Genomic DNA, 25,934 nt, shown 5'->3' with positions numbered 1-25,934 from the left:
AAATCCACTTCCAAGATGGCTGAGATGAAAATAGAACCCACCTCTACTCATTTGACCTTCCGAGGCTGAGTGGACCCCGTTACAGCCCTCGAGCACTTTTTAGAATTTCGTGGCAGAGCCGGGAATCGAACCCGGGTCTCCGGGGGTGGCAGTTAATCACACTAACCACTACACCACAGATGATCCAGTAGTAAAACAGGGCAAATCCACGTGTGAGACGCAGTTCTCTCCCGCGACCCCGTAGGTGTGAGAAAAGCTGTAGAAAAGGAGAAGATATGTGGTTTATTACCGGGTACTGTATAATAAAGGTTTTTCTGAAAACCTGGGAGTAACAAGAAACGAACACTGTATTAAAATAACTCTCAAAACTTGTGGATGTCTTTCCTATGATGGGAAATCGATGTATTGTAATTAATTTAGGATTCACATACAAATATCAGTGTTGCAGTTTCATTTTAAAAAATACGATTTGCTTGATTAAAAATTACATTTAATTTATAAACTCGTGTACGAGCCGCATATTGGACGCACTGAGCTAGCCTAAAGCCGGCCGTCCTTGCCCGGGGAATTCACCTGTTACTCATTTTTCGTTTAGGTTGAACAACCTCGTCTCCAAAAGTGGAAATCTCTTTTCTAAATGTTTCGACTAACTGACATGGAATCGAAACCACATCCTATCAGGCGAACCGAGCGCGCCTTTACCACTTGTCTATGCAGGTCCTCAAAGGCCAATCCACTTACTACATTTCCATTCACCTGAATCACTCCTAATCTTTTAATATCAAATGTAAGTCAACATTTTATTTCAATGTGACAGCATCGTTAGAGTATGAACACACAGCTGATATTCTTCAGGTGACGTGGTACTTCTTGGCTTGCAGGGTGCCTAGTCTTAAGGAATACGAACTGACGCTGTGTTAAATTTAATATAAGGTTTTTATATAGAGCAGGAGGAATGTGTCACGTGTTACGTAGCTCGGGGCGTCGTTTTGAGCCAGCTGACCAACTGGCGAGCGGTCTAGTGTTGAGGTAGACGCTCTGCAGTGCACATCTATCGTCACAGCAGCGTCCATGTACTCAGAGCCTACAGACCGGCAGCCTGAAAGCGCAGTAAGTTGTCAATACCTCCATTCAACTGTGAATAAGTCTCGGAAGAAACGACCGTCAAGGATTACATCTCTATCATCGAAATGATATGTTGTTAATTTAGTCTAATTTAACGTGAGATGCTACAATGTCAATAGTGTCATCTCCATGTTTATTTGAGTGTGTTAATAACCTAGATGTCTGGTTCCTTGGCTGAAAGTTCGGTGTACTGGTCTTCGGTTCAGAAGGCCCTTGGTTCGATTCCCAGCCAATTCAGGTATTAATTCCTCTCGCTCGAGGACTGGGTATTTGCGTTCGTCTTAATTTAATTATCTTCATTCATACACAACATCAACACACTACACTAAAAACCATCACAGAAATACGCGTTAGCGAATACACCCAATCCATTTAAGGTTGGCGTCGGGAAGGGCATCCGGCCGTAAAACTGGACAAGTCAAGATCCCGTGCCGATCCCAAAAATTAAGAAGAGGACTAGGAAGAAGAAGAAGAAGAAGAAGAAGAAGAAGTAAACCTACAAGATTTTAAGATAAATAGTGAGAAGTAGACTTGCAGCTTTCTGTGAATGTCGATATCGTGATGAAAGCCACAAGACATTCCGTTTCACGTAGAATTTTAGTCTCTGAGACATGAAATTGGATTTAAAAAATTCACACACACTGGTCGGGATTCGAATTGCGGGCACCTTGGTGAGAAGCTACTGTAGTTGCGAAATCAGCAGGCTATCCTGCTCCCGTGAAATAGTAAAATATGAAAGTTTATTTATCTGATTTATACCTAAACTTAAAGTGAGTGTATGCAAAATTCTCAATTCCCCAGGATCGAGATCCTCAACTTTAATAAATAACCTTCTGAAAGTAGGCCTGTACCTCTCCTCGTGCGAATATTCTTGAAGTGACCCATTCTTATTCTTATTCTTATTCTTATTCTTATTCTTATTCTTATTCTTATTCTTATTCTTATTCTTATTCTTATTCCTATTATTATGTCCGTAGCCGTAGCGTAACGGTTAACACTATTAGCTGCCGTCCTCGGCGGCCCGGGTTCGATTCCCGGTTCTGCCAGAAATTTAAGAATGGTAGGAGGATTGGTATGTGGTTAAAGTGGTACATGCAGCTCACCTCCATGGGGGTGTGCCTCAAAAGAGCTGAACAAAAAGCTGCACCACCTCAGGACAAGGACACGAGTTTACTTCTTTATTATTAGTAGTAGTAGTAGTGTCCGACTCGTTGGCTGAATGGTCAGCGTACTGGCCTTCGGTTCAGAGGGTCCCGGGTTCGATTCCCGGCCGGGTCGGGGATTTTAACCTTCATTGGTTAATTCCAATGGCCCGGGGGCTGGGTGTTTGTGCTCTCCCCAACATCCCTGCAACTCACACACCACACATAACACTATCCTCCACCACAATAACACGCAGTTACCTACACATGGCAGATGCCGCCCACCCTCATCGGAGGGTCTGCCTTTAAAGGGCTGCACTCGGCTAGAAATAGCCACACGAAATTATTATTATTATTATTATTATTATTAGTAGTAGTAGTAGTAGTACTGCAAGGGCATGCCTCTTATCTGAAGGCCCCGGGTTCGATTCCCGGCCAGAGCAGGAATTTTAATTCTGGACCAAGGCAGGCCTCGATAGGCCGATAGAGGGGCTCTTCGATATGAGAGGCAGGGGATCCTGTCACGAAAGCCAACCAATATGGTTGAATATTTTGTTATACTCACCATGTACACTCCAATATTTTCAGGCCTTTTAGTTGGGCAGCAGTCGCCCTATGAGGCCAATGTCCTTAATGAACTAATACTGAATTGGGTGCTGGTGCAGTGTTCACTTAGCCTCGAGAGATCAGCTTTGGAATTCCGTCATATGAGAGGCAATGGATTCGGTCAAGGAAGCCAATCAATAGGCTGAGAGATCGTCACGATGACCATGTACATCCCAATATCTACATAGGCTTTCCTGCTGAGCTGCAGTCGTCCTGAAAAGAGAAGGCCCATATTGCGATGGCTGTGATACAGTGTTTATTATTATTATTATTATTATTATTATTATTATTATTATTATTATTATTATTATTATTATTATTATTATTATTATTATTATATATAATTCGCTGGGGCCATCAAGGACCACGTTAAGTCTTGTTGCATTTGACACTGAACTTGGCCTTCTTTAGAGCCCAAATTTCCCTCATTCTTTGTGAGTGGGCCTGCTTACGCTCCTCTGTCCAAGGGGCACCGTGTCTTCTCTTCGGTTGCTCGTCTCGGTTTAGCCCGTTCGTCAATATTTTCTTGCGGAAGAGATCTCTGTTAAGGGCGTCTTCAGCTGAGATATGTAGCATTTGCAGGTCTTCTTTGGTATTTCTAAACCAGGGAATTGTGGTTTTGGGGTTTGAATCAAAAAAGTGAAAGATTTCTTTAGTTAACTTTCTTCCTTCCATTCTTTTCAGATGACCGTAAAATCGAGCCCGTCTTTTTCTGATTGTGCCAGTAATTTTCTCTATTTTGCTGTAGACTTCCTTGTTGGATCTCTTTTGATGGATTCCATTTCTGTACTTTGATCCCAAGATTCCTCTCACAATTTTGCGTTCTCTTTTCTCCAGTTCTTCAAGGAGTCCTTTGTTGGCATTTAGAGACAGGGTTTCGGCTGCATATAGCACTACTGGCTTCAGAACTGTTTCATAGTGACGTATCTTGGTGTTTTGGGAAAGGCATTTTTTGTTGTAGATTGTGCGGGATGTTTGGTAGGCTATTTCCAGTTTGCGTACTCGCTCCCGAAGTGCTTCTTTGTCCAGTCCATTTTTCATGATGATCTCACCCAGGTATTTGAATTTGTCTACTCGGGTGATGACCCCGTATTTTGTATGGAATTTTAGTGGAGCCTCTTTGATGTTAGTCATTACTTCTGTTTTCTTAAACGATATCTGCAAACCAGTTTGTTCGGCAATTTCCTTTAAAATTTCAACTTGAGCTCTAGCGGTTTCTATGTCGTTTGAGAGAACAGCAATATCATCGGCAAATGCTAAGCAGTCTGTTGCGATCCCCTTGGATTTGGTTCCTATTCTCAATGGACTGTAGTTGGTTTCCTGTAATCTCACCCGCCAGGTTCTGATGATCTTTTCAAGAACACAGTTGAAGAGTACCGGGGATAGCCCATCACCTTGTCGGACTCCTGTTTTGATGTCAAAGGAATGCGAGAGACATCCGTGGAACTTCACCTTGGATTTTGTATCGGTCAGGGTGGCTCTAATTAATGCCAGCAGTTTCAAATCAACTCCAAATTCATTTAAGATGTTTAACAGGACTTCCCGGTCAATGGAGTCGTACGCTTTCTTAAAGTCCACAAAGACAGACACATACCGCTTGGACCTTAGTGTACAATATTTGATGATCGTTTTCAGATTTTGGAACTGTTCAGCTGTTGAGCGACCTTTTCTGAACCCTCCTTGGTATTCACCTATTTGATGTTCGACCTGTGCTTCCAAACGCTCCAGGATGGCAAGTGATAGAATTTTGTAAGTCACGGGTAGCAAAGATATTTCTCTGTAGTTGTTGATGATCTTCATGCTGCCTTTTTTGTGTAATGGATGGATCAAAGCTATCTTCCAATCTTCGGGTAGGGTTTCCTTGTTCCAGATTTCTTCTATTTGCTTTTGCAAGATATCAAGTGATTCCTCTGGGGCATATTTCCATAGTTCTGCTACTACTGAGTCTTCCCCCGGCGCTTTGTTATTTTTGAGACGGGCAATGTGGCGCTTGATTTCTTCTCTATCGGGTGGTCTGGAATCTGGGTACCTGAGTAAGGGTTCCTTGGTCTCAATGGCGCTTTGCGCTTTAGAGCAATTAAGTAAATTCTTGAAGTAATCTGCCAGAATGCTGCAATTTTCTTCATTTGTCGTCGCCAATGTGCCGTCCTTTCGCTCAAAGCATGGAGATGGTGGTTTATAGCCAGTGAGTTTGCGTTTGAAGGCTCTGTAGTACTCTCTGCTTTCATTCTTCCTAAAGTTATGTTCTATCTTTTCAATGAGAGATTTTTCGTATTTACGTTTCTCAGTTCTGAACACCCTAGCTGCTTGGGCACGTTTGGTTTTGTAGGTTTCCCAATCATTTTCTGATTTCGTAGAGTAGTACTGTTTCCACGCATTGAGTCTTTCTTGGAGGACTGATTCGCAGGTACCATTCCACCAGGCATGCTTTTTGCTTCTCTTGATTTCTGCAACGTCTTTGGCGGCCTCAACAAGGAGACTTTTGGCGTTGTTAAAGTCACAGTCATTTGGTCTAGCCTTCTCCTGGAACTCCTCGACCCTTTGCCGAAGTTTATCATTGTCGAAGCGTGTGATCTGTTTGGTTGTCTTCCTTGTGTTTGCGGGAATTGGTTTGAATTTGATAAGAGACATATAATGATCTGAGGCCACATTGATGCCTTTCTTTACCTTGACATTCATAATCTCAGGGCTGTTTCTCCTGGAGATTGCAACATGATCAATTTGGAACTCTCCGAGAACTTGGACGGGAGAACGCCAAGTCATTTGCTTTTTGGGTAGATGGCGAAAGTGGGTCGACATGACCTGCAGGTTGTGATTTTCGCAAATGGACACCAGTCTTTTGCCGTTGGGATTTGTTCTTTTGTGAGCAGGGTAATTTCCTATAACTTTCTTGTACTTCTGTTCACGACCTAGTTGGGCATTGAAGTCACCCAAAAGAAGCTTGACATGGTGTATGGGGATTTTGTTTAATGTTTCATCCAATAGGTCCCAGAAATTATCAACTTCGTCTGGATCAGACTTGTTCTTATCGTTTGTAGGAGCATGTGCGTTAACTAGGGCGTAGGTTTTGTTCGCGCATTTAATTTTGAGTATAGACAATCTGTCATTCACAGGTTCGAAATTTGCAACCGATTTAAGGATCTTGGTTCTAAAAGCAAACGCGGTCCAAGCATCACAGCTCCATTGAGGATTCCTCTTTGCGCTTTGCTTTTGAAAAATCGGTAGCCTTCGGATTCATAAATCTCTTCATCTGGGTACCTTGTTTCCTGTAGGGCCATTATGGATATCTGATTTTCGTGAAGAGCTTTGGTGAGGGTTTTCAGCTTGCCAGTTTGTGTAAGTGAATTTATGTTGAAAGTTGCTAGAAAGGTTTTAGATCTTGGCCCGAGTTTTTGACTCTTCGGTGTACACCGAGACGCTCCGACTCGTCTCTTGCATGATGTCGAGTCTTCCCCAGAATCCGAACGAGACTCGTGCGCCGTAGCGTTCACGACGAGGGATTTATCCGAAGATTTACCCCCTGGGGTATGTTTCTTGAAATGTGCCATCATGCTTTTTGACTTGACTTTGCTTTGGACGGGTACCCATCCTTTTACAACTAGGGTTGTTAGCCCTAGAGGTTGCCTCAAGATGTTTTCTGGCTTCTGGTCATTTACCAGTCTTCGCCGTAACCCTGGCAAGGGCCCAGTTTTTTTTTCACGGTGGTATTTTATTTCCCTACTACCCTCTGACTCTGCTGGTGGCAGAGCCAGCGAGCTTCCCCAATTCCAATGGGACGCGCCCGATGGAGGTAACCGGTAAATCCCCACACGGGTATTATTATTATTATTATTATTATTATTATTATTATTATTATTATTATTATTATTATTATACAAAGGATTTACATGTCTATTTTCCACTCACGTCAGCTACCCTGTAATGATGTATTGTTTATGTTTAATGCTTTCAATCTTGTGTACTCATTTCATACGCGAATTCTATCCGATAGCCTGTGTTACTGCAAGCCCACACTGGCTATTTTACTTCGAATGGGAAGAAAGTACCCGTGTCTGAAGCAAGACATCATTCAAACACCTTCCTAGAGTTGAGTTTAAATAAGTAAGGAATCTTATATTAGGCGACTATAGACTTCGAACGTTCTCCCAGAGTTCATAACCTGTGAAACGTACCCTGATACATAATTTTTGTAGTTCTATGTAACTATTAGAACATCAGATTAAGCCACGAGATCTTCAATTTGAAGAAGAGGAAGATTTAAAGAAGAACAGTTTCTGGTAACATTTCGGTAAAATACTCCATGGAATACAAATGGTTTCTGTTACATCGTGAAGACCCCTTTTATGACTAAATTTTTCTAATAATAATAATAATAATAATAATTTTATTCATTTATCTACAATACATTTGAAAATGTTTAATAAGATGTACATTACATATGCATTCATTTGCACCTGTAAAGCACTTACGTGCTTATCTGTTGTTGTATCTGTTGTTATATATTTTTGTAAGTTACTGTACTTTGTTGCATTCCTTCCTATTTACAACATTATTAAGATATCTACTTAGCATAATAATGTTTTACACATGCTAATTTCGTCCTGTGTTGTGGGTTTTTTAATCAATAATCTAAATGGATCCATGAAATGGATCGTTCAAAATAGATACATTGCTCGTTTATTTAAATTTTAATGTTATTTTCTATGATCCATAGTTTCACATGTTTCCAACTGATATTTTGTTCTCAAGTGTATTGTAATAATAATAATAATAATAATAATAATAATAATAATAATAATAATAATAATAATAATAATAATAATAATAATAATAGGCCTAATAATAATTTCGCGTGGCTATTTCTAGCCTGGTGCAGCGCTTGTAAGTCAGACCTTCCGACGAGGACGGGCGTCGTCTACTTTGAATAAGAAACTGCGTATTAGTGAGGTGAAGGTTTTTTTTATGTAGTTGGTGTGTTAGTTGCAAAAGAACTGAGGTCAGCACACAAACCCAGTCCTCTATGTCGATGCAGATTATACGGTGAACGCTCAGTACACTGCGTGAGGCTGGTGATCGAGATGTTACAAGTCTCTAACATGAAAAAAAAAGTAAAAAAAAAAAAAAAAAAAAAGGAACGGACCGAGTGGGTTGGCTACGCGGTTTGCGTCTCGTAGCTGTCAGCTTGCATTCGTGAGATGGTGGATTCGAACCCCACTCTCGGCAGCCCTGAAGATGGTTTTCTGTTGTTCCCAATTTCATACTATGAAAATGCTCTGTTTGTACCTTAAGGAAGGCCACGGGAGCTTCCTTCCTATCCCATCGTTGCCATACAGTAAGACCTGTGACGATGCAATATAATTTTATTTAAACCAAGAAACTGCAGGATAGTTGGAGTCTCTCTTCCCCTCCCCCCGCACAGTTTGGATCCTTCGGGGGCGCGAGTTGGCCGTGCGCGTAGAGGCGCGCGCCTGTGAGCTTGCATCCGGGAGATAGTAGGTTCGAGTCCCACTATCGGCAGTCCTGAAGATGGTTTTCCGTGGTTTCCCATTTTCACACCGGGCAAATGCTGGGGCTGTACCTTAATTAAGGCCACAGCCGCTTCCTTCCAACTCTTAGGCCTTTCCTATCCCATCGTCGCCATAAGACCTATCTGTATCGGTGCGACGTAAAGCCCCTAGCAAAAAAAGAAAAAGATCCTTTGGGGAATTGTCTGTGTTGAGGCCTAAATTCAGTTCCGGCAAAACAGCCTAAAATCGTTTGTTTCTTTACTCGTTTTCTTTTTTATTCAAATCATACCAAATTTAACTTCTTTACATAATTATTTCTGTAATGTGTTCCTTGGTTCAATACCATCAGGTGTTTTTTGATTCTTTTAAATGTCCACACCGAAAGTAGTTATAAGGTCTTAAGTGAAATTCTGCATTGACTCATATTCGCTCCCGTAGTGGTAGAAAAAGGCAAATTATTCATCTAATCGACCGGATAACGATGATTAAGAAAATGATTTTAATTTTCAGGAATAAATTCAGACTATATTCTCATACTTTATTATATTTTATTTACCTAAAATTCATAGCTCATATCCCTAGGATGTTTTCAGCATTGAGTTGCTTGCTTGAAGATGTGGATTTTTTAATTGCTAAATGATATGTTTTGAAACCCATGTACTCGTTTTTTTACCGGTAAAATGTAAATAAAGTGAATTTGAGTGTATTAAATAACCTTATAGTCGTAATAATCGTAATCTTAATCGTTTCGCAAGTGTTTTCTTATCAGGGTAACTGAAATCTGAGTTTTACTAATATTCCTCTTGATGACAGGCGAATAACTTCTTCTTCTTCTTCTTCTTCTTCTTCTTCTTCTTCTTCTTCCTACAACAAGAAGGATGTAATTGTATCTGAATCCATCTTCCGAAACATTAAACTTCGTTTACCCTCCCAAACCTTGCATCAATACGACTTCTTCCTCTCTCGAGTAGTAGTCGGCAGCAACTACAGTGGGTTTCGACTGCCGAAAATCATACTTTAATTTAGATCAACTACCGCGATCACGTCTTGTACCCTCATTCGTATACTGTCCGGCTCAATGAAAAAATGGCTAGCGGGCACTGGCATTTGGTCCAAGGGGACTCGTGTTCGATTCCTGGCCGGGTCGTGGATTTTAACCTCCATTGGTCCCAAATGCACCCGCAAGTGGACTGGTACACGCTCTGTCTTACGGGGTAAATATTCATAAACGTACTGGTCCGCAGCCGTAACCCCCTCACAGTACTGGAAATGTGGTGAAGAAAGAAAGAAAAACAACAATAGCAGAGGGCTTACTAGATCTAAAATGGCTCCTATTTATCTTCTTCTTTCCCTCTTCTTCTTCTTATTCTGCTTTAGGAAAACAGTGGAGAGTGAAAGAAATAGATCAGTTACTGAGGGCTTACTCGATCAAATATGGCTTCTTTTTTCTTCTTTTCTCATCCTCTTCCTTCTCTTCTTTGGTTTCTTGGTTCTTCTTCTGCATTACGAAATGCAGTAGCAAAAGAGAGAAATATAACAGTTGCTGAGAGCTTACTTGGTCAAATATGGCTCAATATTTTTCCTCTTTCCTTCTTATTTCCTTATTTTTCTTCCTCTTCTTCCTTTTCTTTCCTTGTCCTTTAGGAAAAGCAACTGGAGAAAGAAAGAAAAAGAACAGTTTCTAATTGCTTACTCGATCTAATATGGCTTCTTCTTTTTTCTTCCTCTTACTCTTTCCTTCCTCTTCTTCTTCTTCTTGTCCTTTAGGAAAAGCTGTTGAGGAAGAAAGAAAAAAGAAATGAAAATAACAGTTGCTGGTGGCTGACTGATCCTTCTTTCCTTCTTCTTCTTTATCTTCTTCTTCTACTTCTCTTTTAAGAAAAGCAAGAGGAAAGGAAAAGAACAATGGCTGAGAGCTTACTGAATTTAATATGATCTATTAATTTTTTCCTTCTTCTTCTTCTTCTTCTCCTTCTTCTTCGTCTTTAGGAAAAGTGGTGGAAAAAGACAGAAAAAGAACAGTTGCTGAGGGCTTAGTCGATCAAAATATGGTTCCTTGGTTTTCAATTCTTCTTAATCTTTCTTCTTTAGAAAAAAGAAGTGGAGAAAGAAGAAAGGAAGAGTTGCTTTGCGTCACACCGACACACACAGGTCTTATACCGACGATGAGACAGGAAAGGGCTAGGAGTGGGAAGGAAGCAACCATGGCCTTAATTAAGGTACAGCCCCAACATTTGCCTGGTGTGAAGATGGGACACTACGAAAAACCATCTTCAGGGTTGTCGACAGTGGGCTTCGAACCAACTATCTCCCGAATGATGGATACTGGCGGCACTTAAGCGACTGAAGAGGAGTTGTTGAGGGCTAACTCGATTAAATATGCCTTCCTATTTTTCTTCTTTCCTTCTTCTTCTTTTTCTTCTTACAATAATCTTTGCAGATAAGGCTATTTCAGACTTGTTCGTGGCATTTCGGTATAGTCCTGCTGAAGCCATTTTGACTCCAGTCTGTAACACCAACGCTGCCCAGTAGAAAGTTGGAGGTTTCCTATCAGTGTCAGTGAACATGACCCCTGGGTGCATATGGGTTAATTCCGATGGCTTGGGGGCTGTAAGTGTATTCTATCTTCTGCATTAGAACTCGTGCCCAGCTCCATGGCTAAATGGTTAGCGTGCGGGCCTTTGGTCACAGGGGTCCCGGGTTCGATTCCCGGCAGGGTCGGGAATTTTAACCTTAATTGGTTAATTTCGCTGGCACGGGGGCTGGGTGTATTTGTCGTCTTCATCATCATTTCATCCTCATCACGACGCGCAGGTCACCTACGGGTGTCAAATCGAAAGACCTGCATCTGGCGAGCCGACCTTGTCCTCGGACACTCCCGGCACTAAAAGCCATACGCCATTTCATTTCATTAGAACTCGTCAAAACAAATAAGTCAAAGTGGTTTTACGTTACTGCTAATATTGTGATAACAACCAGAGAACTCCCGGTTTTGCGTGGAATACGATTTGTTCTGGGTGATCTCCGAAATAAAAAAAAAAAAAGAAAGAAAGTAATGTTACAAAAATGTTGCAAACATTGGGCTGAGAAGACTTAGGAGAAAGGAAATGAGCTGATGGACTAAACGGAATATTCCGAACTGTCAGTAGAGCGATGGTGTTGAATGACATCAGTAGACGTAGAAGCTTGAGTGGAAGTTTTAAGAATAGGAAAGATTATAACATGAGTATAAAGCTGGAATTCAAGAGGACACATTGGGGAAATTCTTTGAAATTATTTAACAAAAAACTAGGTAAACTGGCCGAGATTCGAATCGCAGCCGCGTTGCTGAGAAGCCAGCGACAATATAAATTGGTCATCATATCCTCCAAGGTAAGGTCTGTTATGATCATTTTGTCAACCACTTTGTAAAATCTAACTTCTGTCTCAACTTCGAAGCAGATTTTTATTTTCAATTTGCTTTACGTCGCACCGACACAGATAGGTCTTATGACGACGATGAGATAGGAAAGGGCTAGAAGTTGAAAGGAAACGACCGTGGCCTTATTTATGGTACATTTGCCTGGTGTGAAATTGGCAAACCATCTTCAGGGCTGCCGACAGTTAATTTCGAACCCAGTATCTCCAGGATGTATGCTATTAACTACGTGATCCTAACCGCGCAGTCATGTGCTCGGTGCAGATGCTTTTCACACCACCCAGCAGTAAACTTGACGTTTATCGGAAACGTAAAACGAATACAATTTTTATTAATATTAAGGCTGGACATCCATTATTTCCACGTACTGTCAAGAGAATTCGCTCCACAGATATATTTTTATTTCCTACAGGTATATCTTTGTATTGGTTTCAACACCAACTGCTGCCGAACGAAAGGCCGGGTATCTATTAATAACACTGTTAAAAATGCATCGATACATCTTAGGATTCAATAGAGGCGATTTCATTTTACACAATTCCAAGTCTTACTGACAGAAACGTGAGTAGGAGAATATATAACTAAGCAATATTTTTCTTTAAATAAGCACATGCAATGCTTACTTTAAATCTTATGTAAACAAGTCGGTTGAAAATCATATAATAAATTTACTCCCTTGGCAACGTTGTTGGAGACAATTCTTCTCACACTGTCCTCCAAAACTTTTCCACGATTGTCTATTTCGGGCTACACGTGTCTAATGTGTAACCTGCCGGCTTTTTAAATGCGTCCGACTGGCGGAACTTCATCCTCCTACGTTCCATTTTGAACCTCGATTTACTGTAACTCTTTAGATTATGATTTTTTAATTTGATTTGACCTAACTGTTCTTTTAATTTCCGCGGCATCATTGATCTTTCATCACCGGATTTTACTCATTAATTACTTGTATTCTTTAGGTACATAGTGCGTGATCTTTGAGCTGTCCTGCATTTCGTTTTAGGACTGGTAGGGCCTTTCCTACCTTCGGGTATGTCTTTCAGGGGTTTTCTCCGGCAGACCATCAATGAACTCGGAACTCTTCACATTACCGTGCAGCTCTTCTGAACACACTAGATGTCTTTACATACCGGTACTTATGTTGCGGGTGGGGTACGCACATGTGGAATACACCCTCGGTATCCCCTGCCTGTCGTAAGAGGCGACTTAAAGGGGCGACCAAGGGATGATCAGATTAGAACCATGAGACTACTTGTAATTAGTACCATCACACAGGGAACAGCATGGGTCGCATTTACTTGCGCGTAGTACCACTATGTTAGGTACGCACTAGGTTTGTGATTAGTAGCGAAAGTGTGTGAATCAGTATGAGGGTCTTACAATAGCTGTGATTCGTACCCCTATATGAGCAATACCATGGGATGAGCGACACCATGGTTCTGCCTTGCCTATGCTTAGTTCCCACTTCGTGAGGAATACCACGGGATAGTTCGGGTCCCTGTGGTTAGCCCACTTACGTGAGGAACGCCATAGGTTTGCGTTGCCTTTATAGATTTGCGTTGCCTGTAAATAGCGCCGCAATGTGCGAAACACCATAGGGCTGTGTTACATGTGCGCATTACACTAACGGTGAATAGTACCATAATGTGTGGAATCCCGCGAGTCTACGCTACTTTTGATTAGTACCGCCAAATGACAAATAGCATGGTTCTACTTTCCTAGCGATAAGTACTATTATGAGGGGCCGATGAACTGGATTTTGAACCCGTTTCGACAACAAGCATAATCGATTCAGCATCGTGCTATAAAAGCAGTCCCTTGGTCAGTAATACTATTGTTTTGTGCCAGCTTCTGTGCATGTGAGGCACTGTGGGTCGGTTCCACTGATCGTTTTAAATTCATATCCATCCATCCATTCATTCTTCGTCCTCACGCCTTGAATTCTGGTCAGTGGAGGATTTTGGACTTTTAATTTGTCATAACATTTCGTCTCATTTCGTACCATTAGGGGCCGATGACCTCGATGTTACGTCCCTTTAAACAACAAGCATCATCATCATCATCAGCAGCAGCAGCAAGAATTGTCGTTCTTTCCCTGATCTTGGAAGCCTTCTTGAAATAGCGGATCTACCAGTCTTTGAAGTTAGGTTCAGTTTGAGCGTAGTCACAACTGCTATCACACTGCGATACAGCACTTGGTTTAGTGTTTAATTCTCGAACAAAGCATACCACCAGTACGTTTGCAGTCGAGAGCGCGCTCGAATTTCAAACGCGGTTCGCACGTATTCACAAAGGCGTGACAAAATTAAGGAAAAATAAAAAAAACATACAAATAAATAAATAAATAAATAAACCTCAGGGGTGGACGGAAAACCGGCAAACCGGATAATCCACACCCGGATAATCGGGAGTTTGCTGTATTACGAAAATATTTCTGCTTGACCAGTGTGTCTTCGGTCTGGTCTAGTGCTGAAAACTGCAAACAAATTGAACTAATTTAGCTATTATTCTTTTCTAACAGGGCGGCTAATAATTTGTACAGGGTCAGTAATACTCATGGACATAGATTCGTGCTATTTATATTCATTGTTTCCGAGTTAGCAACCGTGAATAGCATAAGATTCAATTTCTATATTCAGCAAGTGTAACTACTTAACATCTGTATCAGTGTAGAACTGAGGCAAGTTTCTACTTTTCGATTTTGTTAGCGTTGTGAATAATGTAAACACTTCATTTTACTCCTCTCTGTTTTTCGATAACTAATCATATTTGAGAAGGAATTGATATTCAACTTGGGTGGCGTACGCAGTGGTATAGCATTCACATTTTTACTTTTTGTACATTTAAAATAACGCTTAAGGAGATCTAATATTTTGTACATTTTATTTTTTGGGGCTGCCATGTACTGTATTGACAATAAATTGAAGGCTGGAATAATTTACCCTTTACTCAGTTGACTCACGCCGGCCCCGCGGTGTAGGGGTAGCGTGCCTGCCTCTTACCCGGAGGCCCCGGGTTCGATTCCCTGACAGGTCAGGGATTTTTACCCGGATCTGAGAGCTACGTGATTACAATTAAGGAGCTATCTGACGGTGATATGGCGGCCCCGGTCTAGAAACCCAATAATAACTGCCGTCGTCGTGCTGACCACGACACCTCATAATTTGCAGGCCTTCGGGCTGAGCTGCGGTCGCTTGGCAGGTGATGGCCTTCAGAGCTGTTGTTTGCTCTTTTAATTCAATTGACTCACAATAAATAATCTAGATTTGGACACATTTTGCCTGCCGTTTCTGTCTCGTAAAAAACCCTGCGGCTGCATTTTTCCTATCACAGAACACGATATTTTATTAGGATGTTCTACAATGAGATTGTAATCTTTCCCCGCCTTAACACCTACATGAGATGCTTTAACCCAGAACCTCTCAAATGCCCAAAATCTGACTTATGCAAAACGAAGCGCAGAGGTTCTGTGCACTGTGCATCGGTCCGACTTGGCTCGGTTTGGACCAGCGTTTTGTCTCAGGGTGACTCGGCTAAGCTCGGCTCGGATGGTGAAGCGCTGCAGAGTGAGTTAGGAAGGGAGAATCAGGCGGAGTGGGAGAGACAGGCGTAGATGAAGGGAGAGACTGAGGTTTGTTGTTGTTTATTGCCTTTCTTATATGGCGGGGCTCAGGCTATGAAGCCTGCTATTATGCTAAACCATATTATACAACGGTTTTATACAATTTACAAAATAATGTATACAAAATTATTTTTTACATATATTTCTAAAATTCACTAAAATTAATTTACTTAACCTCTATAATTTTGTATCCTTATTGATAATTAAAAGCTAATTATTAATTTTTTATGTTAGCGAGATCTACTTTTTACATATTTGAGTACCACATTAAACATTTCCTTTTAAATAGCCTCGGATTGCCTATGCCTCTAATTTTACCTGGGATTGAGTTCCAGGAACGTATGGTAGAAGGTATGAATGAGTTGTACAAGTTACTATGGCGAATGGGAATGGACAAGAGAGAACGTGTGGATGACCAGCCTTATTTATTTATTTATTTATTTATTTATTTATTTATTTATTTATTTATTTATTTATTTATTTATTTATTTATTTATTTATTTATTTAAAATCTACAACCTGTTTCCAGTCCTTCGAACGGGTCAGGTATGAAATGAATGAAGCCCCAATCTAGCGGTGAGGATAAGAATTGTGCCGGCTGCCGAGAGTGTTGTTGGAATTAAAGATGACACCGAAAACCGGAGTACCCCGAGAAAAACCTGTTCCGCCTCCGCTTTGTCCAGCACAAATGTCACACGGAGTGACCGGGATTTGAATCATGGAACCCAGCGGTGAGAGATCGGCGCGCTGCCACCTGAACCACGGAAGCACCTTTATTTATTTATTTATTTGAACCGGGCTAGTGGGCCGTGGGGTTAGGGGCGCGCAACTATCAGCTTACCTTCGGGCGATAGGGGGTTCGAAGCCCACTGTCGGCAGCCCTGAAGATAGTTTTCCGTGGTTCCCATTTTCACACAAGGTGAATGCCGGGGCTATAGGCCTACACTAATACAGGCCACGGCCGCTTCTTTCCCACTCCTAGCTCTTTCCTATCCCATCGTCGCCATAAGACCTATCTGTGTCGGTGCGACGTAAAGCAAATTGTAAAATATTTATTTATTTATTTATTTATTTATTTATTTATTTATTTATTTATTTATTTATTTATTTATTTAAATATTTGCTTATTTATTTACTGCGCACTACAGGATTTTTAATCCTAATTACAGTGGCAACTGTTTGCATGTGTTTATTTTTCAATGTTTCAAATTAGCCTATCAACCTGATATCTATACTATTCTAATATTATATTTACAAATAGAAAGAAACAATGTTTCATATCTAATCTAATTTAATATTTGTAAGAATGAGTAAAATAAAAAATTACGAGCGCAATTTGCATGCGTCCTGCCAGATTTTTCTGGATACTTTGACAATGGCTAATAAATTGCTTGTATTCATATAGCTACTGAACAGTCATGGAAAGACAACATTAGCGATAGTTTTCTCTTGACTCTTTTGCCAGAACTTAACAACCGCGTGATAAATTTCTACAGCTTTATTCACTGCAAATCATCTTCACTGCCCTCATAAAAGTCAGACACATCATCATTCCGTAAATATTTTCAAATTCATCTTCCTTTATGCTTTTCTACGCATCCATCCTGGAAACTGTCGAATCAAAGCACAAAACATAAATTATCGTCAAGATACGGCAAGGCGATTTATGAATCGGTTGTCGTCTGAAATGAGCATCAACAAAACTACAACGTCCAGACCGAACTCGGAAGTGGGGGAGAGCGCAGTGTTTGAAATCATAGTTAACTCGTGTTTGGAACAGCGAGAGACGATAGGGTCTGCAGGGCCTGCGATGCAGGCGCACCCGAGGCTTTAAAACGCCCCGCAGACTCCTCGAAAAAAAAAATCATTAACCTAATGCGCCACTTTGTACGGAAATACTGTAGTCTGGGCGGTTTTGTAGAATCAGTCGATTTTTTTTTTTTTTACAGTTTGTACGTAGAGGATTTGCCACTTGGTTGCATCTAGAAGCAGTTTATTGTCCCCCCCCCCCAGCCCCCAGCCCCGCACTTCGTGGAGGAAACATTACCTTTTTATTCCATTTTAGCGGGCTGAAACTAGGAACTATAATAATTACTAAAAGAAGCAATTTGTACAAGCCCTATTGTCTTATCAACTATTTCTTTCCTTTTTTTTCCTTTTTAATAAATTTTTAGCAGAAATACGCTCAAAACGTCGCTCGTCACGGCTAACCGACTTGTATAGCGCCACAGCAAGTAGTGCTGTGAGGAAGGGTAGTAGAGGTATATATTTCTTGCCAACATCATCAACACTGAGGTATAATTCACCCACTTGCCCCGCGCATTCGTCAGTCTGGCAGTCTCTTTAGGGTCTGTTTGTATCTCAGTGTGTAGTCAAATAGACTATTTAAAGATTTTTAGTTGTATAATCACACCGTACCCTTCTTCTTTGTGTAATATTGTTCCTTTAGTGATAGTTTTAAAGTATTGAATCAACATCTCAAAAAAATTCTATTATTACAGTATTTAACTTGGTACACTGTCAACTTTTACCTCTCGGTTGAAATTCTCTCAGAGAGTATAAAAAAATCTTACCATTTTGTAGGGTTTTTTTCAGTTCTGATGTATAGACTATATTCCCCCCCCCCCCCAATTTTCCAACAAATCCGGGCACTTCTTGTTGTCCCATTTTCCCACAAATCCGGGTACTTTTTGTTGTCCCATTTTCTCACAAATCCGGGTACTTTTTGTTGTCTCTACATATTTTGCCCCCCTCCCCACTTCTAATTCCCAATCGCAGCTACTGTGGCGACACGTTCCTCAGAAAATGCCTGCACGAAATTATTTACAATTAATTAGAGCTATGGAAATTGATACCAAAATACCACATTTTAGTTAAGAAGTATTATTCTTGATGTGTAGGGCACCTGAGATCATATTATGCACAAATTTTCCAGAATATTTAACTTTTGTCACACATTTATTCCACAACAGTGTATAATGAGAACAAGAAGTTTTAGTAACAATCAGTTAACTCAGCTTCGAACGAGCTGTCTTTGCGCGGATTTAATAATAGATTTATCAGCTGAGCGCTTTTATATTTTCCAAACTTCTTCTTTCGTTTCATCCTCTTTGGGGGCACGTTGAATCAATCATTTTTGTGTGTGTTGTTCTTTTCTTAGTGCCCAGTATTTCTTCATTCTTTAAGATCTGCGTTTCCTCTCGTCTTTATTTAATTTTGTTCGTATATTTTTTGGTATATTAAATAAACAAAATTTGTATAACTGACACTTCACTGTCGGTTACAGAGTATAGTTCTGTGGTTACTGAAAATAAACCAATTAAAGTACGAAAATCTACACTAAGTGGTTCACGGTTGTCAGTTCAACAGCTCAGTCGTTAAACCACGGAGGCAGTCAAATAAAGCCTATTCAAACAAATATAATTTCTTTCTAGTTGCTTCATGACGCACCGACACACAGGTCTTATGGCGACGATGGGATAGGAATGGCCTGGGAGTGGCATTAATTAAGGTACAGTCCCAGCATTTGCCTGGTGTGAAAATGGGAAACCACGGAAAACCATCTTCAAGGCTGCCGACAGTGGGATTCGAACCCACTACCTCCCGGATGCAAATTCACAGCCACGCGCCCCTAACCGCCAACTCGCCCGGTATTTTTTTAATGACCTTGCAATAAAGAATACTCGTTTTGTTCATACAACTTGACAGTATATTGCATTCCTTCCACCTGCAGTACTTTAAGCTAGTCATAGGTTTCACATTTTATTTGAGGGGGCCCGAGTTGTTATTTTGGCAGGCGTACTCGCATCACATTTGTTACGCCACTGGCGAGAGACATGTTGAAATCCGAGTTAACTCTTGCATGGAATGGAAACTATTGAATTTCTAGCCATTTCGTCTGATACATGTAGTATACTGTATAGTGAAACCGGACGTGTAATTAACCTGACATTATCACACATTACAGTATCTTCCTTGATAAGAATTCTATGGCAAGTGAAGACTACAAAATCGCAAGCATGACGAAATATCTGTGACTAAATAAACTAACTCCATGTACTCCTGCTCATGTTCGTAGAAAGTCTGGCAATGAATTACGATTACTTTATCGTGAAACGAACCTACAATTTGCTCACCCCTCGTCTGTACTGAAGGATGGTATGAAGGTCAGTTAAATCAGTTTAGACTCGATTAATTGTTGCCAGTATGCCTCGCTCACTTGGGTCAAGTGAATTTTATATCGCACAATGTTACGCGAGCGAATATTTTAAAGCCCACCCCAAACCTCTCAATGGAGAGAAGAACATTCCATTGAAATTCAGAAATGTAAGGATTTAAAATGGTTTATTTCATATTTTAATGTCATTGGTGTTTACGTCCCACTAACTACTTTTCACGGTTTTCGGAGACGCAAAGGTGCCGAAATTTAGTCCCTCAGGAGTTCTTTTACGTAGCAGTAAATCTACCGACATGAGGCTGACGTATTTAAGTACATGTAAATACCACCAGACTGAACCAGGATCGAACCTGCCAAGTTGGGGTCAGAAGGCCAGCGCCTCAAGCATCTCAGCCACTCAGCCCGGCATTTCATATTTTCTTCAAAATTATATTGGGTTATTTTTACTAGTTTTAGTGCTGGAAGCCTAAGGTATTTGAAGACACATTCGAGAAAGTATGGAAAATAACCAAATCTGACGAATAATGAAATGGATAGATGCAAAAATTGATACATAGGTGCAGAAATGGTTGCAGTACAGGTTCACTTGATGCAACCACCTTTAGCGATAATAATGTCTTCAGTGCGGGACCGGAAGTATTGGCATGAACCAATCACATCGTCCGAATCAATGATGGATATTAAGCTTTGGGATTTTTCAAAATGCTAAAATATTAGTATGAAACTACATTTGTTTAAAAATACAAGGATTCGAAATTATATTGAATTGAGTTAAATTTGAGATCACGACAATTTCAAGAGGATCTAATAATGCAGTGAATAAATATAACGATCAAAATATTGTGTGTAAAATCGTGTTCAACCGTTTGTTGTATTTCCACTGAAGTTGACATGTTTAGAATATTGTTTACACACTGACACTTCACTATTTTCGTTAAGTACATCTACGCTGTACTAATCGGAGGAGCTATTTTCCCAACTGAAAATAAATTTCACGAGAAAACACCAGCACAAAAACACTGCCCTATATCCATATTAAAATACTTCGTGCCTTCCTTTTGCGGAATTATACTACTTATGACGTTTACTCTTAAGTATAATTTTGTACGCATTATTCGGTTAATACCTCTATTCCTTACTTTTCCTAACTATCTTTCTGATGTCGGTAATGTCATAAAATAGCATCGATTACCACAAAAATATCGAACGATATAAATGTATCGATATTTACTAATATCGATAATATCATAACTTCCTTAATTAGGCATACACTGGTAAAGGCGGCGTGGAGTCATGTTGTGGGATTGTTGATTAGTAATCCTTTCAAAAACGCCCCAGATCTAAGGGATTTAGGTTTAGTGAGGTAGGTGGCCATACATTTTGTGTGAATTGGTCATACAGATTGTCCGTCATCCAATCTTGTGTTGTCACAGCTTTGTACACAGGGTCGGTCCTAGTTAATCACATACGGCCTTCCATTTCATACGCTGTCTTTTCAAGGCTTCACAATTGTTTCCAAAACCTTAATGTAGCCAGCAACATTATTCCAAGGTCTTGTGGAAAGACATGGGGTGACTTGACGTGTCCTCTGTTCCTCGCCCAAAAAACTGTCCTAGTTGCGGAAAAAGTGGTATGCATAACACAAAAGCCAACACAGGGATCCACACATAACCACTTGCCATTTCTCCCGCTTTTCTCTTGATTCTGGATGAATCATCCTTCATCAGATGAAAACTATAGTCTATATCAAATGGGAAGCTGTTGCAGTCGTTCCTACGAAATAAAACTATTTTGGCCAAGTGCAAGCGATACGTTCCTACGGAACGCAGCACATTGAGTAAGTGGGATAAGGTGACAATGTAACAGTCGCTTGGTTGGACAATGCTGAGTAACCTCTTGAGCACAACATGCTTCCCTTTTGACACAGACCATAGATCAGGCCAGGTTCTTCCGGATGGATTTTCACCTTTGTTTCAGACGTTCAGTGGCCTACTCGTTTTTTATATTAGAACAAATATTAAACTAGTGTCTTTTACCCCAAATAACTTATAACAAGCAGTACGCGTCTATGGTGTAGTGGTTAGCATGATTAGCTGTCACTCCCGGAGGCCCGAGTTCGGTTTCCGGTTCTGCCACGAAATTTGAAAAGAGGTACGAGGGCTGGAACGGGATCCACTCAGCCTCGGGAAGTCAACTGAGTAGAGGGGTGTTCGATTCCCACCTCAGCAATCCTCGAAGTTGTTTTCCGTGGTTTTCCACTTTTCCTCCAGGCAAATGCCGGGATGCTACCTATCTTAAGGCCACGGCCGCTTCCTTTCCTCTTCCATGCCTGTCCTTTCCAATCTTCCCATCCCCACAAGGCTCCTGTTCAGCATAGCAGGTGAGGCAGCCTGGGCGAGGTACTAGTATGTGGGATACTTTTATTTGAGGAGTAATGTGTCACACAGAAATTTAGAGTAGGGTAAGATCGAAAAAAGTACGGAAAGGACTTTTCTTGAGTGTGTTAGTGAAAGCAAAGCAAAGTCATCTCTGTACACGCCATGAAGGCCCTTGGAGGGGTGGAAGATAAAGGCTTTCACTATCCGCAATCTCGGCACTTCATGGGGTAGAGTGGTTAGCTCTACGCCCGGCCGCCTTTGCCCCCAGGAATGAACCTGGTACTCATTTTTGGTGTAGGCCGAGTGAACCTCAGGGCCATGTGCACCTCAGGAAGTGGAAGGCTTTTTCGACTTCCTGACGGGGAATCGAACCCACATCCTTCCGGGTGTACTCCTTTACCGCCTCGGCCAGGCAGCCCCTTTGAGTGTGTTAGTGTAACAGAGAAATCCACGTGTTGTGCCACTTGTGCGGCGTCATTTCGCACTCGTGGCTGAGAACGAACACAGATGAATGGCTGTGCCTGTAGGAAAGAGGAAGCTGGCAGCCTGCCAGTAAGGGCCGTAAATGAATCTCCATTAAGCTTATTTTATATCAAGAGTCCCCGCGTGGAACGAAGTGACGCAGGATAAACACAGAGAGAATATTTCTTCCTTTCTTAATCTGTTTACCCTTCACGATCGGTTTTTCGCTCGGACTCAGCGAGGGATTCCACCTCTACCGCCTTAAGGGCAGTGTCCTGGAGCTTCAGACTTTGGATCGGGGATGTAACTGGGAAGGAGAAGCAGAACCTCGCCCAGGCGTCCTCACCTGTTATGCTGAACAGGGGCCTTATGGAGGGATGGGAAGACTGGAAAGAACAGGCAAGGAAGAAGAAAAACGGCCGTGGCCTTAAGTTAGGTACCATCCCAGCATTTGTCTGGAGGAGAAGTGGGAAACCACAGAAATCAACTTCGAGAATGGATGAAGTGGGGATCGAACCCCCTTCTACTCAGTTGATCTCCCGAGGCTGAGTGGACCCCATTCCCGCCCTCGTACCACTTTTCAAATTTCGTGGCAGAGCCGGGAATCGAACCCGGCATTTGGGAGTGGCAGCTAATCACACTAACCACTACACCACAGAGGCGGATGAGAGACTATTTATTTAATTGCAAATTGTAATTAGGATGTGATAAATAGCATACGTACGACATGTTCCATTCAGAACGACACAGACTTCTTTCTATTTGCAATTATGAAATATTGCCGGACTGTGTAGCTCAACCGGGAGAACGCTGGCCTCCTGAGCCCATCTCGACAGTTTCGGTCATGGTATTTGAAGGTGTTCAAACACACCAGCCTCGTGCCGGTAGACTTACTGGCACGTTAAGCCCGTCTGGTGGCCTTGATAGTTAAGTCTGTAACACCACTGTTAGCCGGCTCGTGTCCCGTTGGTGGAATAGTTTCACCCTCAGAATATTGGACGGGATGGTCATGGAGGCGGTTTGATATAATTTCCAATCACTAGATTGCGTGCCAAAAGCCTGGATTCAATTCCAAACTTCTCCGCAGTTTTCATATGATGTGAGGGCCTATGACGTTGATAGTAATTCATGCATCAGATGGAGACGTTAAGCTTTGAGCAGACTCCTTAGTATTATTGGACAGGAGTAGGCTATGTGCTGACACCGAATTTCACCCTCTCCCTAACTCATCATTAATATCATCATCATCATCATCATCATCATCATCATCCACACCCAGACGCGGAGGTTGCCCATGGACTTCAAGTGTGAAAGACCTGCACCAGGCGAGCCGATCATGTCCTCAGACAGTGATGGTGGTGGTAAATTTTGTTTTAATTTACTTTACTTCGCACCGACACAGATAGGTCTTATGGCGACGATAAGATAGGAAAGGCCCCCAGGAATTGCCTGATGTGAAAATAGGAAACCACGGAAATCCATCTTCAGGGCTGCCGACAGTGGGGTTAGACCCACTATTTCTCGGATACAAAACAATAGTTGTTCAAAAGGGAGATGACGTTTCTATCGTCATTTGAGCTTCCGATCTTAGACGCGCCCTGCTAGATTACTCTCCGCGCACCCACTTTGAGGACCACTGCCTCAAAGGATTCCTTACAATATTCAGGGACCAACAACACTGATTTCTTTCAATGCAAGCCATTGCAGGCGACACTATATAGGACGACCAACAACCTCTATTGCCGGATATACATGTGGCACTGTGCAGTTTTAGGTATTTTTAAAGAGGAAAAAATTATGCATGTACTTTTATATTGTAATATTTAATTTTCTTTTATATTTATATTACATGTGCACACTTTCCAATTTGTCCATTGTGGTAGCCCCTAATTGTGGGAATCAAATAAATCAAGAAAGAGAGAAAAAAAGAAAGAAAGAAAAAAGAAAAGTCATCTTTAAACAGGCCATGAAGGCCCTGGGAGCGGTGGAAGGTAAAGGCTTCCACTATCCGAAACTTCGGGGCTTGGTGGGGTAGAGTGGTTAGCTCTACATCCGGTCGCCTCTGCTCTCAGGAATTAACCTGGTACTCATCTGTTGGTGCTGACTGAGTGAAACTGAGGGCCATGCGCACCTCCGGAAGTGGAAATCTCGTTTCTTAAAGGTTTCGACTTCCTGACGGGGAATCGAACCTACGTCCTTCCGCTTGAACCGAGCATGCCTTTAACGCCTCGGCCAGGCAGCTCGTAAATGAATGAATAAATAAATAAATAAATAAATACATAAATAAATAAATAAATAAATAAATAAATAAATAAATAAATAAATAACAGATAATTAATAAATGCATAAAAATGAATACAGTGCAAATAGCACGCACACTACAAGGGGCTGATCACCATTTAATTCGAAAGAAGACATGCTCTTATCCCCCCTAGCCACGACTTTGCAGAGAATTTATTATGCTAGGCTAGTGCCGGTCATAAAATATAACTTTGTAATGAAGTTTACTTTCAATTAACCTGTAGTTTGTACACCCCTCGCTGCACTGAAGGTCGGTATAAAGTTCAGCTAAATTAGTTTGGCCATAGTCAATTGTTGCCAAAATGCTATGGTCACTGACAGGAGCAAGGCTTCAAAGGCTACCACAACCCTTGAAATATTGCAGAAGAAGTAGAGCATGGGACAGTCTGGCCTGGTACATCCGAGCGTCATCAAAGAGCCATAATTACCTCTGGCGCTGAAAAGTTCACAGCCTGTTTCCGGTCTTTCGACCGGGTCAGGAATGGAGTGAATGAATCCCCATCTAGTGGCGAGGATAGGAATTGTGCCGGCTGCCGAAGCCTGTAGCACTCTTCTGAGGCAATAATTAATTATTTATGTTTTTATTTTTACTTATTTAGGAGCAGCAACAGCATAACGCCGTATTACAAAGAACCGAAATATGTACAATAGTTATTCATCTGAAATGAAAAATATACAAACATTTAACAAAGGACAGAAATATGCACAAAATCCGTACAATCCTATATTTTACATACCGGTATTTACACAAACAACGGCATAAACAAAGAAAAATACACTTAAATACAAGAGAAGAGACAGGAAATATCAATTAGAATTTTTTTTTCACAATTGGCTTTACGTCGCACCTACACAGATGGGTCTTATGGCGACGATGGGATAGGAAAGGACCAGGCGTGGGAAGGAATTGGCCGTGGCCTTAATTTAGGTAGCCTACATCCCCAGCATTTGTCTACTGCGAAAATGGGAAACCACGAAAAATCATCTTCAGGGCTGCCGACAGTGGGGTTCGAAACCACTGTCTCCCAGATGCAAGCTCACAGCTGTACGCCCCTAACCGCACGACCAACTCTCCCGATAGTAGGAAAAATTAAGTTATATGAGAAATATCATGATAGAAGGAATGGTACGATAGGAAGATATGTAGGTTGTTTTTGATAGATTAGGTATTGTCATAATTTATGATTTTTCAAAAT

General features: G+C 41.3%; 1 protein-coding gene across 1 annotated transcript in view; it reads left to right on the top strand.

Annotated features, from left to right (window-relative positions):
• The first annotated feature begins 1,029 nt into the window (after positions 1-1,029).
• LOC136880953 (excitatory amino acid transporter) overlaps positions 1,030-25,934 on the top strand; it is a 273,345-nt gene continuing 248,440 nt past the window's right edge. The window contains exon 1 of the mRNA XM_067153499.2: positions 1,030-1,110. The gene's annotated coding sequence lies outside the window, so the exon portion shown is untranslated. The remainder of the gene's footprint in view (positions 1,111-25,934) is intronic.

This window comes from Anabrus simplex, chromosome 9, assembly GCF_040414725.1.
Source record: "Anabrus simplex isolate iqAnaSimp1 chromosome 9, ASM4041472v1, whole genome shotgun sequence".
NCBI lineage: Eukaryota > Metazoa > Arthropoda > Insecta > Orthoptera > Tettigoniidae > Anabrus > Anabrus simplex.
The sequence above is the reverse complement of the archived record's forward strand: the minus strand, read 5'-3'. Positions and strand labels throughout refer to the sequence as shown.